This window comes from Cajanus cajan, chromosome 7 (genome assembly GCF_000230855.2).
Source record: "Cajanus cajan strain Asha chromosome 7, NIPB_CcT2T_4, whole genome shotgun sequence".
Classification (NCBI taxonomy): Eukaryota; Viridiplantae; Streptophyta; class Magnoliopsida; order Fabales; family Fabaceae; genus Cajanus; species Cajanus cajan.
The window spans coordinates 45,403,106-45,416,438 of record NC_138523.1 but is presented as its reverse complement, the minus strand read 5'-3'; the positions used below and the strand labels follow the sequence as shown (position 1 = coordinate 45,416,438).

Below are 13,333 nucleotides of genomic sequence, written 5' to 3'. Positions count from 1 at the left end.
ATATACTGTTGAGATTTTCGTTAAAACACTTTTGTTTAAATCTTTAAATCAGTTAAATTCTATTAACGGTCTCAAACACGGCAAGTATACCGGCCGTTCAAGTAGTAAAAATATCGTATCCACAGGGATTAGTAACAAGCATTTATTGACTATTCGTGACTAAAGAATGATTCCAATTTGTAGTTTGTCATGTGAATATGAATTAAAGACCATGACTACTGGAATGAAAGCTATAAACAATATTTGGTTTTGGGTGGAAAAGGTTAGAAATGGTATTATGGTAATGTGAGGTTGTGGGGTTAGATTTCACCAAACGTTAAACTAATGAATCCTTAATCTCTTGTTAAACTCATTGCTTAGTCAACCCAATAGTTTACTCAAACCTAATCCCTTAGAGCAAGAGCCTAGGTGAGGATATTGAATATCAATCCCTTGAGTACCCAACATCTACACCCGCATTACGGACTAGGGTTTAAGACTACTAATGGGCCAAGCTCCATTCCTAGATACATTTCCCACTAGGCATTTGTATCAGAGCTAGTTCAAAGGTTATTTTCCAATACCCAATGGAACCTATATCATGCAAAGGGGATTCAATCCAAAGCAAGCATTAATAACAGAAACATACACAACAATGAATGAAACAACATGTATATATCATCGAAACGTAAGGATTACAATAGCGTATGTTGGTTACATCTAACCCCACAAAAATGGGTAAAACCACTCAAAGTTGAGGGCAAAACAAAATAGAGATGAAGGGGAAATGAAGAAACCGAAGGAAAGACCCACACACGAACAGCTCCAAGCTCCGAGAATCCCTTTCACAGCTCCTAAAACTCGTCCAATGTGTGAATGGGGGTTTCTCCCCCGAAAATGGCTTCAAATACGAGCCTGGGAGATCAGATTAGGGTTTCGCACCCGGCTTGTAAGTCTTCGCGCCCGGTGAGTAATCTTTTGAACACTTTCTGCCTCATTGTAAGCCCGGCGCAATTCCATTTTACGCCCGGCATAATGTCTTCCAGAGAGTTTCAAGCCTCTCTGTCTCGATCACGCTTGGCGCGGGTAGTTTCGCACCCGGCGCATGTGTAACTTGCAGAATATTGAATGCTCTGCTCTTCTCAAGCCCGGCGCGGTTCATATTGCGCCCGGCGCAGCCACTCTGCTCTGCTCCTTAGCTCCTTAGATTTCCAATCCTAAGGTCTTCCATCCTCAATTCACTAGCTCAATACCTGCACAAAAAATGAGGTGTATTAAGGTATTGTTAGCTGAATTTGGGTTAGTTATATCTGCACGCAAAATGAATCAAAAAGAGAACAATTATATTGCAATGGTTCAAAGGATGAGTGAAATTTGTTCAATAAGTCTCATCCAAAAAGAGGTAAAATTGAGACTTAACAACTCCCCCAAACTTAGAACCTTGCTTGTCCTCAAGCAAAAGGTAATTAATCTAGCAGATAACAAGCAATGCAAGTGTGTCAAGTTCTACATCCTAGTTCACTTGTATCTTCTTTTCGCAAGCATGAACCTCAGATGGATTTCCAGCCACAATTATTGCAATAGAACATGACAAGGGGCAAACAAAGGTTTCAAAAGAGATCAAAGAGTTGAGAAGAGTAATGACTATCTGTGTATACATCCTCACTAGGAAAGTGTTTCTCTCTATGCACACTAGTGTATCAGGGTGAGTGTTTCTCTCATATCTACTACTCACGCCACATGATTCAACTTTGCTCTTCGTTTCCAAATGAAACCAGTGGTAAAACAAATGCAGGCACTTATCACAAGGTCTTTATTAGGGCAATTCTGGGTCAAGCAGGGTTAAGCATTAGCAGTTTTATGGTTTTTCAAGGATTGAAGGTGCTATAGCTTAAGAGAGCAAATAAGATTTTACAATGATGTCCCTCTCCATACCCCATTACACATTTTGGCACATGCCCTTTACCGGATCCAAGCCATTAGCCTTTTTGTTTTTGTTTTGCTTTTTTTTTTTCTCTTTTTTTTTTTTTTAAATGGCTGACCACATACTTTCTTCTTCCCAAAATTCCCCATTCTTCGACTCCCCCAAACTTATTTGATGTCATCAATTTGCTCTCTTAACCAAGGCAAAGGTTATGGTTAATTTTCCATGGTTTGGGACAAGTGGAAGGTGTGGTGTTTAGGCTTAGGAAGGTATGGGTCAAGTGGAAAGTGGATATGGCTTTTTGGCTTAGATGGTTAACAAAATATGGAAATGTGAATGCCTTGATCATATAAGTGCACAACATAAGCAAACCACCAGGGAAACTTAAGCAAAGTCTATCATGCAACTTAAGCGTAGTTCACTCATAAGTATTTAGGCTTAAACCTCACCCGGCTATGCATCCACAAATTATCAAACTCAGCTCAGTTCTATGATCAACATTGAAACCTGCATGCAACTAGTCATGAACTAAAGATCTAACGTGACTTGAAAATGTCTAAGGTACACGCACCACAAACATCAAGCAAACCACAATCCAGACTCGACCTCAAGCAAAGCAAGTATCAACGCGATTAAAAACCATGCTAAAGCAGAATATTCACAAAAAATTGAACCAACAGTAATCACCAAAAAGAACTAAATATATAGTAAGAGTTTTTGGGACAAAAGCAGTTAAACAACTAAAAATAAATGACAGAAAAATTAAATGACAAGAACAATAAAAATAAAATGGTCTAAGGCAATCTCCATCTGCATCCATCACAGAGCCTGGTCATCATCCTGTCCGGGGTCAGCTCCACCCTCCTCAGCAGCAACTCCAGCATCCTCGGCAGCTCCACCCCCCCAAAGAAAGAGGCCTGGTCCCCAGGCCACCCCGTGTAAGAATGATAATCAGCAGTGGTGGGGAACTGGTAATCAGGGGCAGAGTGCAGCGTGAAACTCCTGAATGCATCAAACATGAAGGTATGTCCACGGTGGAGAGACTCCATCTGGCCCTCGTGCCTCTGCATAAAAGTATCCAGGCGGTCCTCCTGGCGCTACATGAATGTGGCCATGCGACCCTCCAAGGCGTCAAAACGCTGATGGATAGTGAGTGGAGGGTTTGGGACAACAGCATCTCATCCATAGGCACGTCCTCCTGGGGCCCAGCAGCATGAATAGGCTCGGGGGCAGGGACTGTTGGTGGAGCGCGGTCCTGGCAATAGGCAGAGATGTATCTACTGTCAATGGCCCTGCCAGGACCCTCAAAAGGCGGCGAGTGGACATCCACACCGGCAAGCTGACATAACTGGGTGATGAGGGATGGATGTCCTAGTGCTGAGCCAGGTGCAGAGTTGGCGCAGCCAGAGATCTCCATGCAGATAATGCCCCCCAGATCCACGGTCCTCTGAGTCATGATACAGTACATAAGCATGGACCGGGTTCAGTGCAGGTCAGAAACGTGGGAGCACGGGAGAATGTTAGCATGCACCAAGGCTGACCAAATTCTAACCACCGGTAGAAGATCCCTGTGCTTCACGTGCAGAGGTTGCTGAGCTCGGTTCCTGTGGAACCCACGTCCCAGCATACATATGGCAGCCTCAACCACATCAGGATCCATAGTAGTGTGACTGTAGTTACCGTACTCATTCTGCTCATCGTCCCTCAGTGTAGTCCCCAGAAATTCATTGATCGTCCGAGCGTCATAGGGGACATGCACACCCCTAACATAGCTAGTGAATGGGGCAAGGCCCTCCTGTCTCAGAGCATTAGTGTAGAACTCTTTGACCACAGCTATGTTGGCCGGAAGTGGATAGGAACCGAGCTTGTCCCATCGGCGCCTGCACAGTTCAGCTTGAAACTCGGGAGCCTCATTTGGCTCCAGCTCAACCCGCCTCTCCAGTATAAATTTCCGAGCACTGGTGGACTCGAAATGCTTCTCATTGCGCTCTGTCAGAAAGAGGTCGGAATAGGGTCGACTCGGCCTGCGCGAGGGCTGACCCGATTTCCCTGCACGGTGGCGCTTACTGGAGGAAGCCATCTGCAGAAAATAAGCAAAAATTCCAGGCAGACAATCATGAGCAGACAAAATACAATAATGACCAGTGCAACTCACTCAAAGAGAGCTAGCCTTAGACTGAAACTGGAATCTTAAAAAGAACTAAAAATAACTAAAACAAGGGGTTTAGGGGTGAATTGCGCCGGGCTTAGGATTTCATGCGACTGGCGCAGGGAGTGTAGAAAACTCTCTGGAAACACTCGCGCTGGGCGCAAAACAGAATTGCGCTGGGCGTAGAGAGTAGAGAGGACTCTCTGAAACAGACAGCGCCGGGCGTAAAAATGAATTACGCCGGGCGCAAGTGAACGTTTTTTTTAAAAAGTAGCCTAGAACGGGCTGTTCCAAGATCAGAACGGGCCGTTCTGGAATTGGAACAGTCCGTTCCAAATTTCGAAACGGGCCGTTCTGGACATGGAACAGTCCGTTCCAAAGTCCAAAACGGGCCGTTCTGGAATTTGAATGGGCCGTTTCGAAGCACCGCGCCTGGCGCGATTTCACCCCAATGAGGGTTAACAGAAACCCCAAGAATCCCAAAAAGAAGAAGAAACAAAATGTAGAACCAGCTATAACAGAAAGAAAACGTTGAGTGTGAACCTACTCGAGGTGGAGTGCGTGGAGGAAGAAGAATAGCCGCGTGCCCTTGAGAAGAAAATGAGTAGGGAGTACGGAAGAGGGTTCGAGATTGTGAGACTGAGTTGAGAGAGGGAAGAAGGCTTTTCGGAGATGAGAATGGGAAGTGGGAGGTTGAGAGAGTGAGGCGTGAGAGGGAGTAGAGAGGTTTGAAAGTGAAGAGTGGGAGTTGGTGTGAGGGGTTATTGGGGCACCTGAACCGTCACGCCGGGCGAACTAAATTGTCGCGCCGGGCGTGGTATCAGTAGAATACCAAAGGTTAGCCTTATCTGATATGATGTCGGGCGGGGCCGTGCAGCGCCGGGCGTGGCTAGGGTTACATACGTGCAAGCATTCAATGCGCTCGGCTTGGCAGATGGGGCGCCCAGCGTTATTAATGCTCAGACCTTTCCAGTGATAAATGCGCTGAGCGCGCCTGGCTTACCTACCCCCCCTGGAGCACCTAACTTTTAATGCGCCCGGCGCGCCAATAATTGCGTCGGGCTTGGTCGTTCCAGTAGCCATAATGAAGTCTGGGCCGGGCGCAATTAGAAATTGAGCCCGACGTGGGTGTTGGCAGAGACCAAATGGCTTTAGGTGCGCTGGGCGTGGCTATGTCACACCCGGCGTGATTAGTTCTATAAAGCTTTCACCTAGGCTTTTTCACTCCTCACTCCTAACATATTCAACTTGAATTTATCCACTCAAGCATGATTCACACACTGACACATAATACCAAACACAAATAACACAATACAAAATACATATCACAGAACATAAACAATCACAAAACAAGTCCCAAAAACAAGTATAGCATACAATTATAACACAATCACAATAAAAGTTAAAACACTAAAGCAATTGAAAAACATATGCACTAGAGTTCAGATCTCTGGGTTGCCTCCCAGGAAGCGCTTGTTTATTATCCCGAGCCTGACAGTGACCAACTTGAAGTGCTCTGATTCTCCTTCTCCTCCTGTTGCTCTTGTTCCCCTTTGCCCCGTGTGCAACCTCATGATTGCTCAACAACGGCTCAGAAGGATTGGTCAGTCTAATTTGAACAGTACCTTGCATACAAGAGAAAGCTGAAGACTAGTACACAGGTTAGCTCCAACAATTCATTGCTAACATAAAAAAAAATAACAAAACAATAAAGGATTAAATCACAAATAGCTATAAATACTAAATTGCCTTGCTAATCCCCGGCAACGGCGCCAAAAACTTGTTGAGAATTCCGTTTAAACACTTTTATTTTAATCTATAAATCAGTTAGATTCTATTAACGGTCTCAAACACGACAAGTATACCGACCGTTCAAGTAGTAAAAATATCGTATCCACAGGGATTAGAAGGTAACATAAGCATTTATTGACTATTCGTGACTAAAGAATGATTCCAATTTGTAGTTTGTCATGTGAATGTGAATTAAAGATCATGACTACTGGAATGAAAATTATAAAAATATTTGGTTGTGAGTGGAAAAGGTTAGAAATGATATTGTGGTATTGTGAGGTTGTGGGGGTCAGATTTCACCAAACGTAACACTAATGTATCCTTAATCTCTTGTTGAATTCATTGCTTAGTCAACCCAAGAGTTTACTCAAACCTAATCCCTTAGAGAAAGAGCCTAGGTGCGGATATTGAATATCAATCCCTTGAGTACCCAATATCTACACCCGCATTACGGCTAGGGTTTAAGACTACTAATGGGTCAAGCTCTATCCCTAGATACAATCACCACTAGGCATATGTTTCAGAACTAGTTTCAAAGATTATTTTCCAATACCCATGGAACCTTAAATCATGCAAAGGGTGATCAATCCAAAGCAAGCATTAAGAATAGAAACAACACAACAATGAATGAACAACATATATATATATATATATCATTGAAAACGTGAGGATTACACTAGAATTCGTTGGTTACATCTAACCCCACAAAAAATGGGTAGAATCACTCAAAAGTGAGGGCAAAACAAAATAGAGATGAAGGGGAAATGAAGAAACCGAAGGAAAGACCCACACACGAACAGCTCCAAGCTCCGGGAATCCCTTCCACAGCTCCTAAAACTCGTCCAATGTGTGAATGGGGGTTTCTCCCCCGAAAATGGCTTCAAATACGAGCCTGGGAGATCAGATTAGGGTTTCGCGCCCGGCTTGTAAGTCTTCGCGCCCGGCGCGTAATCTTTTGAACACTTTCTGCCTCATTGTAAGCCCGGCGCAATTCCATTTTACGCCCGGCGTAATGTCTTCCAGAGAGTTTCAAGCCTCTCTGTCTCGATCACGCCTGGCGCGGGTAGTTTCGCGCCCGGCACATGTGTAACTTGCAGAATATTGAATGCTCTGCTCTTCTCAAGCCCGGCGCGGTTCATATTGCGCCCGATGCAGCCACTCTGCTCTGCTCCTTAGCTCATTAGATTTCCAATCCTAAGGTCTTCCATCCTCAATTCACTAGCTCAATACTTGCACAAAAAATGAGGTGTATTAAGGTATTGTTAGCTGAATTTGGGTTAGTTATATCTGCACGCAAAATGAACCAAAAAGAGAACAATTATATTGCAATGGTTCAAAGGATGAGTGGAATTTGTTCAATAAGTCTCATCCAAAAAGTGGTAAAATTGAGACTTAACAACTAAGAGTTTGTATGGACTAAAACAAGCACCAAGGCAGTGGTACTTGAAGTTTGACAATTTTATGAATAGGAAAGGGTACAAGAAGTGTGCCATGGATCAATGTTGTTATTTGAAAATTTTTGGTCCATCCTATATCATATTACTATTATATGTTAATGACATGTTAGTTGCAGAATCTAATATGGATGAAATCAATATATTGAAGACACAATTGTCTGAAGAGTTTGAAATGAGAGATTTGGGTGCTACAGAGCAAATTTTGGGCATGAACATCAGTAGGAACAGATATGAAGGTTCCTTAATATTATCTCAAGAGAAGTATATTGGGAAATTATTAGAGAAATTCAGCATGCAGGATGCCAAGATCGTAAGTACACCTTTGGGGGTTCACTTCAATCTCTCAAAGGAGCATTCACCTAAGACAGATGAAGACAAGGCAGCAATGACTAAAGTTCCTTATGCATCTGCAGTTGGTAGCTTAATGTATGCAATGGTATGCACTAGACCAGACATTGCTCATGTAGTGGGAGTTGTTAGTAGATTCATGTCTAATCCAGGAAGGAAGTATTGGGAAGCTGTCAAGTGGTTGTTACGCTACTTAAAAGGTACTTCTAAGATTGCATTATGTTTCAGTAAGAATAATATTATTTTGGAAGGATATTGTGATGCAGATTTGGGAGATTGTTCAAATACAAGGAAGAGTACTACATAATTTGTTTTCACAGTAGGTGGCACAACAGTTAGTTGGATGTCTCGACTTTAGAAAAGCGTTGCACTTTCAACCACAGAAATAGAGTATATGGCTATTTCAAAAGTTGGTAAAGAAATGATTTGGTTGAAAATTTTTCTTGAAGAGTTGGGCAAGAAACAATGTGACAATGCTCTTTATAGTGATAATCAGAGTGTCATTCATCTTGTAAAGAATCTTGTGTTTCATGCGAAGACAAAGCACATCGAATTGAGAGACCATTTCATTAGAGGGCTAATCAGTGATAGTACTTTGTTCTTGAAGAAGATCCTTGGGTCAAAGAATCTTGCAGATACGTTGACCAAGGTGGTTACTACTGAAAAGTTGAAACTTTACATAGCTTCAACTGGCCTTCATGGTTAATTGTTGAGAAGGCGTCGCACTAGTTTGGAGGTGTTATGGTTTTGAGGTTTACTAGATTTACTTTAGAGTGCAGTTGATGTGATCAGCCTCCAAGTAGAAGATTGTTGGATGTCTCGACTTCCATCATTATCATTTTTCTTTATTATGAGACATTTTTAATCAAATTTTATTCTTTTTATTTTCATTAAATTTTCAATTCTTCGGAGAGGTAGATATATGTTATATATTAAAACTTTTATTTATCAATATTAATAAAATTGATGAATGATGATTAAAAAGTGTTTAAGAGATGAACGAGAGAATATTTATTATAATATTTATTAAATACTTGTCTCATTATCTAGTTACAAGATATACATATTTTTTTTCGTTATTTCACACATATCAAGAAACATAATATTTTTTTTTCTATTTTTTATAGAATAATTTTAATGTTTCTTATTATAATATCTTTCATTATACTTTGTTTTATAAAAAGTACATATTAGTTGTCATGAATAAATTAATTAAAAATTAAGTGAGATGTAAGAATATAATTGATAATATAATAATTAATATTTTTTTAAAATTTAAAAATGACAAATAAGTAAAAGCAAAATTTTAAGAAAAATTTGACAAATAAAAAAAATGGAAGGAGTATTTAATAGGAACAAAAGATAAAAAATGAACTTAACATTTTTTTGTCCATAAACAATAAAGGATTAATTTATTTTCTTAAAGTATAATTTTTGCTGATTAAACATTATTTTAACACATAAAAATTAATACTAAAACATGTTGACTCCACTTGTTTAAACTTAATATTTTTAGATATATAATAATAATAATAAATATTATGTTTGTTTTAAATTGTGTCTCCTAATAAAAAAAAATAGATGAAAAACCCACTTGGAAATTCTTGAAGCACTTGAAAAGTCACTTCAAACAATCCTCCAAAATCTTATGGGTTTGGATGAGATTGTTTTATGAATTTGGTATTTATAGATACCACTAAAAAGTCCATCAAAATCCTTATAATACAACAATCCTTTAAAATTCCTATATTTTTAAATACCAATGGATTATTTTTAAGTTGTAAAAAGTCTCAAATGAATACCAATAGATTTTAATGGACTCTTTAAAAAATCTTAAAAATCTTGATTGAATATCACTAAATTGTTTTTAAGTGACATAAAATCTTGATTGAATACTAACAAACTTTTTTACTCAAAAAAAGTCTTTTAAAATCCTATGAAATTCTAAATCAATACACCCCTTAATTTCGTACTTATAAATCTAATTTTATATAATTTGAAATTTTGGCCTCATCATTAAGTATATTTATTGACCGTTAAAAAAATTATAAGACTAATCATAACTTTACATTAAATAGGAGTAACATTTCATATTCAGTATTATTTTAGTACTTGATTAAATTATATTTTTAGTCTTTATTATTTATCTTCTTTTTTTTAAAACTATTTTTGAGTTAAAAATAAAAATTAAAAGTATAATTTAGTTTATTTATTATTGAACGATCAATAGATGAACGTTTAGTGTTGGAATCAAAACTAAGAATTTTATAAAATTAATTAGGAGAATTAAAATGACAAAATTAAAAATCAAATGACCAACATTACTTCTTGAATATCATTAGGGGACTAAAAATGTTATTTAACTAATTAGACACCAAAATTACCTTTTTGACCCGAAAGAGAGGAAAGAAAAAAAAAAAAAAAAATATATATATATATATATATATATATATATATATATATATATATATATATAATTGTGTGTGTGATTTAAAGAGAAGGATAAAGAAAATGATAAGTGTGTAATGCCTAAAATAGACCAAGTTAATTTGTAATATGATATCAATTTCATTACTTTTAAATGGAAGGAAGAAGATTTATTGATAAAATATGTTATTGATATATCATGAGATATTATCTTTTATCTACTATTTTAATTTTTTTTTAAAAAGACATGTTTGATGCTTAAAATCAATCAAAATAATTTGTCAATACCAAAGTTTTGTACTTATTATAATTTTTTTTCAAATATTTTCCAAACAATATTATAATATAATAATATATGATATATCCTATGGGACTAGCCAAACAAAATTATAATTTTTTTTAATGATATAATTCATATAGTATTTTAAAGTTGACAATTAATGTTGATAATCAATGATTAATCCGTACTCATAAAACATAATTTTTACTAGTTAAATATTATTTTGACATAGACATGAATTAAATCTAAAAGTATTAAATCAACTTTCATATTCTAAGAAAGGTGTTATAATTATTGGATCAAGATATTTGACTAAACAAAATTATTATAGTATTCCAATTATATGAAATTTTAGGAAATTTATTTGTTATTTTGGGGGGTTACAATGGAGGAGAGGATGTGATCGCCAATAGAAAAAGGAACAACAATTAATTAAACTTAAACTCATGCAAATGATGCAACTTCAATGGGTGCCACTACAATGGGGCTCCTAACTGTGCGTGCATCACCATTTTCAACCCAAACGATGTCCCCAGATGAGATGTTTTCCTTCTTGTTCCTCGTGTATTTTATAATAACAGAGTAGCTTCGCTTCTCGTGCTTGTAAGTGAATTCCAACATCTTAGGTGACACTGTAACCTCAGAGCCCTCGGGTTGTCTCACCTTAACTCTAAACGTAGCAGCACCATCTCCAACATAGGTCACGGTCCTCCTAAACTCTTGTACCAGTGATTCTGTTCTGTTATTATACAAAACTATAAACGAGGGGTAGTTAAGATCAGATGTCGGGTTAGCAACACATTTATAGGACTTTGATCTTGTGATAGTTAAGATTTGGTCATGTGTGTAACCCGAAGCACAAAGGAGGTCCACATAGTCCTGAGGGGTGACATCATATATGAAACCTGGATCAAGTGCTTTATTAGGATCAATCTCACCCGCTCCCATGGCAAGAGGAGAAGCATATTGCAAAGGGTAACCATTATCCCTAATTGGATTTTGGGTATTATCAAGGGGATTAGCAGTGGTGACTAGTGCAGATCTTATAGCAGATGCACTCCAATCTGGGTGTGTAGCTTTCAATAGAGCAGCAACACCAGATACATGTGGACTTGACATGGATGTTCCCGTCATGAAATTGTAGTCACTAGACAAATCCACGTTTGTGCCAATTTTAGCAGCGGGTCTATTTGGAACAAAAGCAGCCAAAACATGAGAGCCTGGTGCCATTACATCAGGCTTTAAGATGCCCGGGTAGCTTGATGAAGGACCTCTTGAAGTGTAAAAAGCAGCAGCTGGTGATGGCTTTATTCCAACAAATGTTTGTTGAAATTTGATGCTAGCAGTGGGTGTTTCAACACTTTTTGCATACTTGATCACATGGGGTGCATCACTTAGGCTGATTATAATGCTTGGAGAGAACAAACGTCCTGATTCAATTAGTTTTGGATTCTCGGAGATAAACACAGCTCCTACCACACTAGCTTGGGTAATAAAATTTATTTGGTCAAAGACAGAGACCGAGTCCAAGTCATCACATATAATGATCCCTCTTTTTGCTGCTTCGCTTAGTAATTTGACTGAGTTGCATGCTGATAGAGTCTTGTTGTAAACAAGTGGAAGATTTTCCACTATGGAATTTGCCGCAAACAAGGTCATACCCACAATGATTTTGCCATTTCCAAGTCTCAAACTGCCAAATGTGCGGTCCACGGTGCCTGCTGCCACAGTTAGGACCCAAGGGATCCCGTTGTGCACAGTACCAAGTTTGGGGCCTTTGTTTCCCGCAGAAGCTGACACCAACACCCCTTTTTCCATTGCAGCAAAAGCTCCTATTGCTACGGGGTCCTCATAAAGTGGAATATTGTCAAAACCGTAAGATATGGAAATGATATCAACCCCATCAGCAATGGCTTGGTCCATTCCTGCAATAAAATCAGAGGCTTGATGCCCCTCGTCCCAAAGGACCTTGTACATGGAAATCATAGCTCGTGGTGCAACGCCTCTGGCTTCCCCTTTAGCGTAGCCAAAGAAAGAGGCACCCTTAACATAGTTGCCAGCAACAATGGATGATGTGTGGGTGCCATGTCCCTGAGTGTCTCTCCCGGAGTTCATGCCAATTGTGAGGTTGGGATTCGCTGCTTTTAGACCTTTGTTGAAGTAGCTAGCTCCAATCAATTTGAAGTTACACATAGAGGTGTTAAACTCTTGTCCTGGCACGCACTTTCCTTTCCATTTGGATGGGATTTCCTTGCTCATGCCATCATCTTTGAAGCTCTCACTTTCAGGCCAGATTCCGTTGTCAATAAGACCCACAATCACACCCTCCCCAAAATTTGAAGCATTCAATAAGCCTTTGGAGGAATCCAAAGAAAGAAACTCAATGGTGTGGGTGGTGTCTATGGTGCCAGACCTATCAGGGTATGCTGTCACAAAACCATGAACTTTCTTTAAGGCCTCCAACTCTTCTGATGACAGCACTGCACTAAATCCATGCATAGCGTTGTCATAGGAGTACAGTAATTTACGTGATTGTTGCACAGGGAGATGATTTAATGTTGCTAAGTTTATGGAATGCATGGTAGATTTGTACCAATCATTATGGCTAGCAAAGACTCGAGGCATGAGGGACTTGTCCATGTGAACTATATATGTGGAGCTTTCAGCGTTGGCATGAGGAGCCACTAAAAGCCAAAGAGAGATTAGGAAAGTCAATGGAAGTGGAACCACCACGTAAGGCTCCATTACGCAGCTAGCTAACAACGGTATCTTTTGCTTTGAAGTTTGAATAAGCATCTTATATATAGGTTTTTTGGTGTCTGTGGAAGACAAGATCGATGTTAACATATGAAGTTACGTGAAAGCTAAAAAAATATTATTTAGGGTCAAAATGTGTGACAGGGAAAAAAAAATTGGAGAGCAAAATTCTCAATTTTTTTAAGTTAGGGACAAAAAGTGGAATCAAGCAATTTTTTTTT

At 39.0% G+C, this 13,333-nt stretch overlaps 1 pseudogene; it reads right to left on the bottom strand.

Moving 5' to 3' along the window:
- Positions 1–10,662: 10,662 nt before the first annotated feature.
- LOC145949563 (subtilisin-like protease SBT3 pseudogene) lies at positions 10,663–13,333 on the bottom strand (annotated as a pseudogene).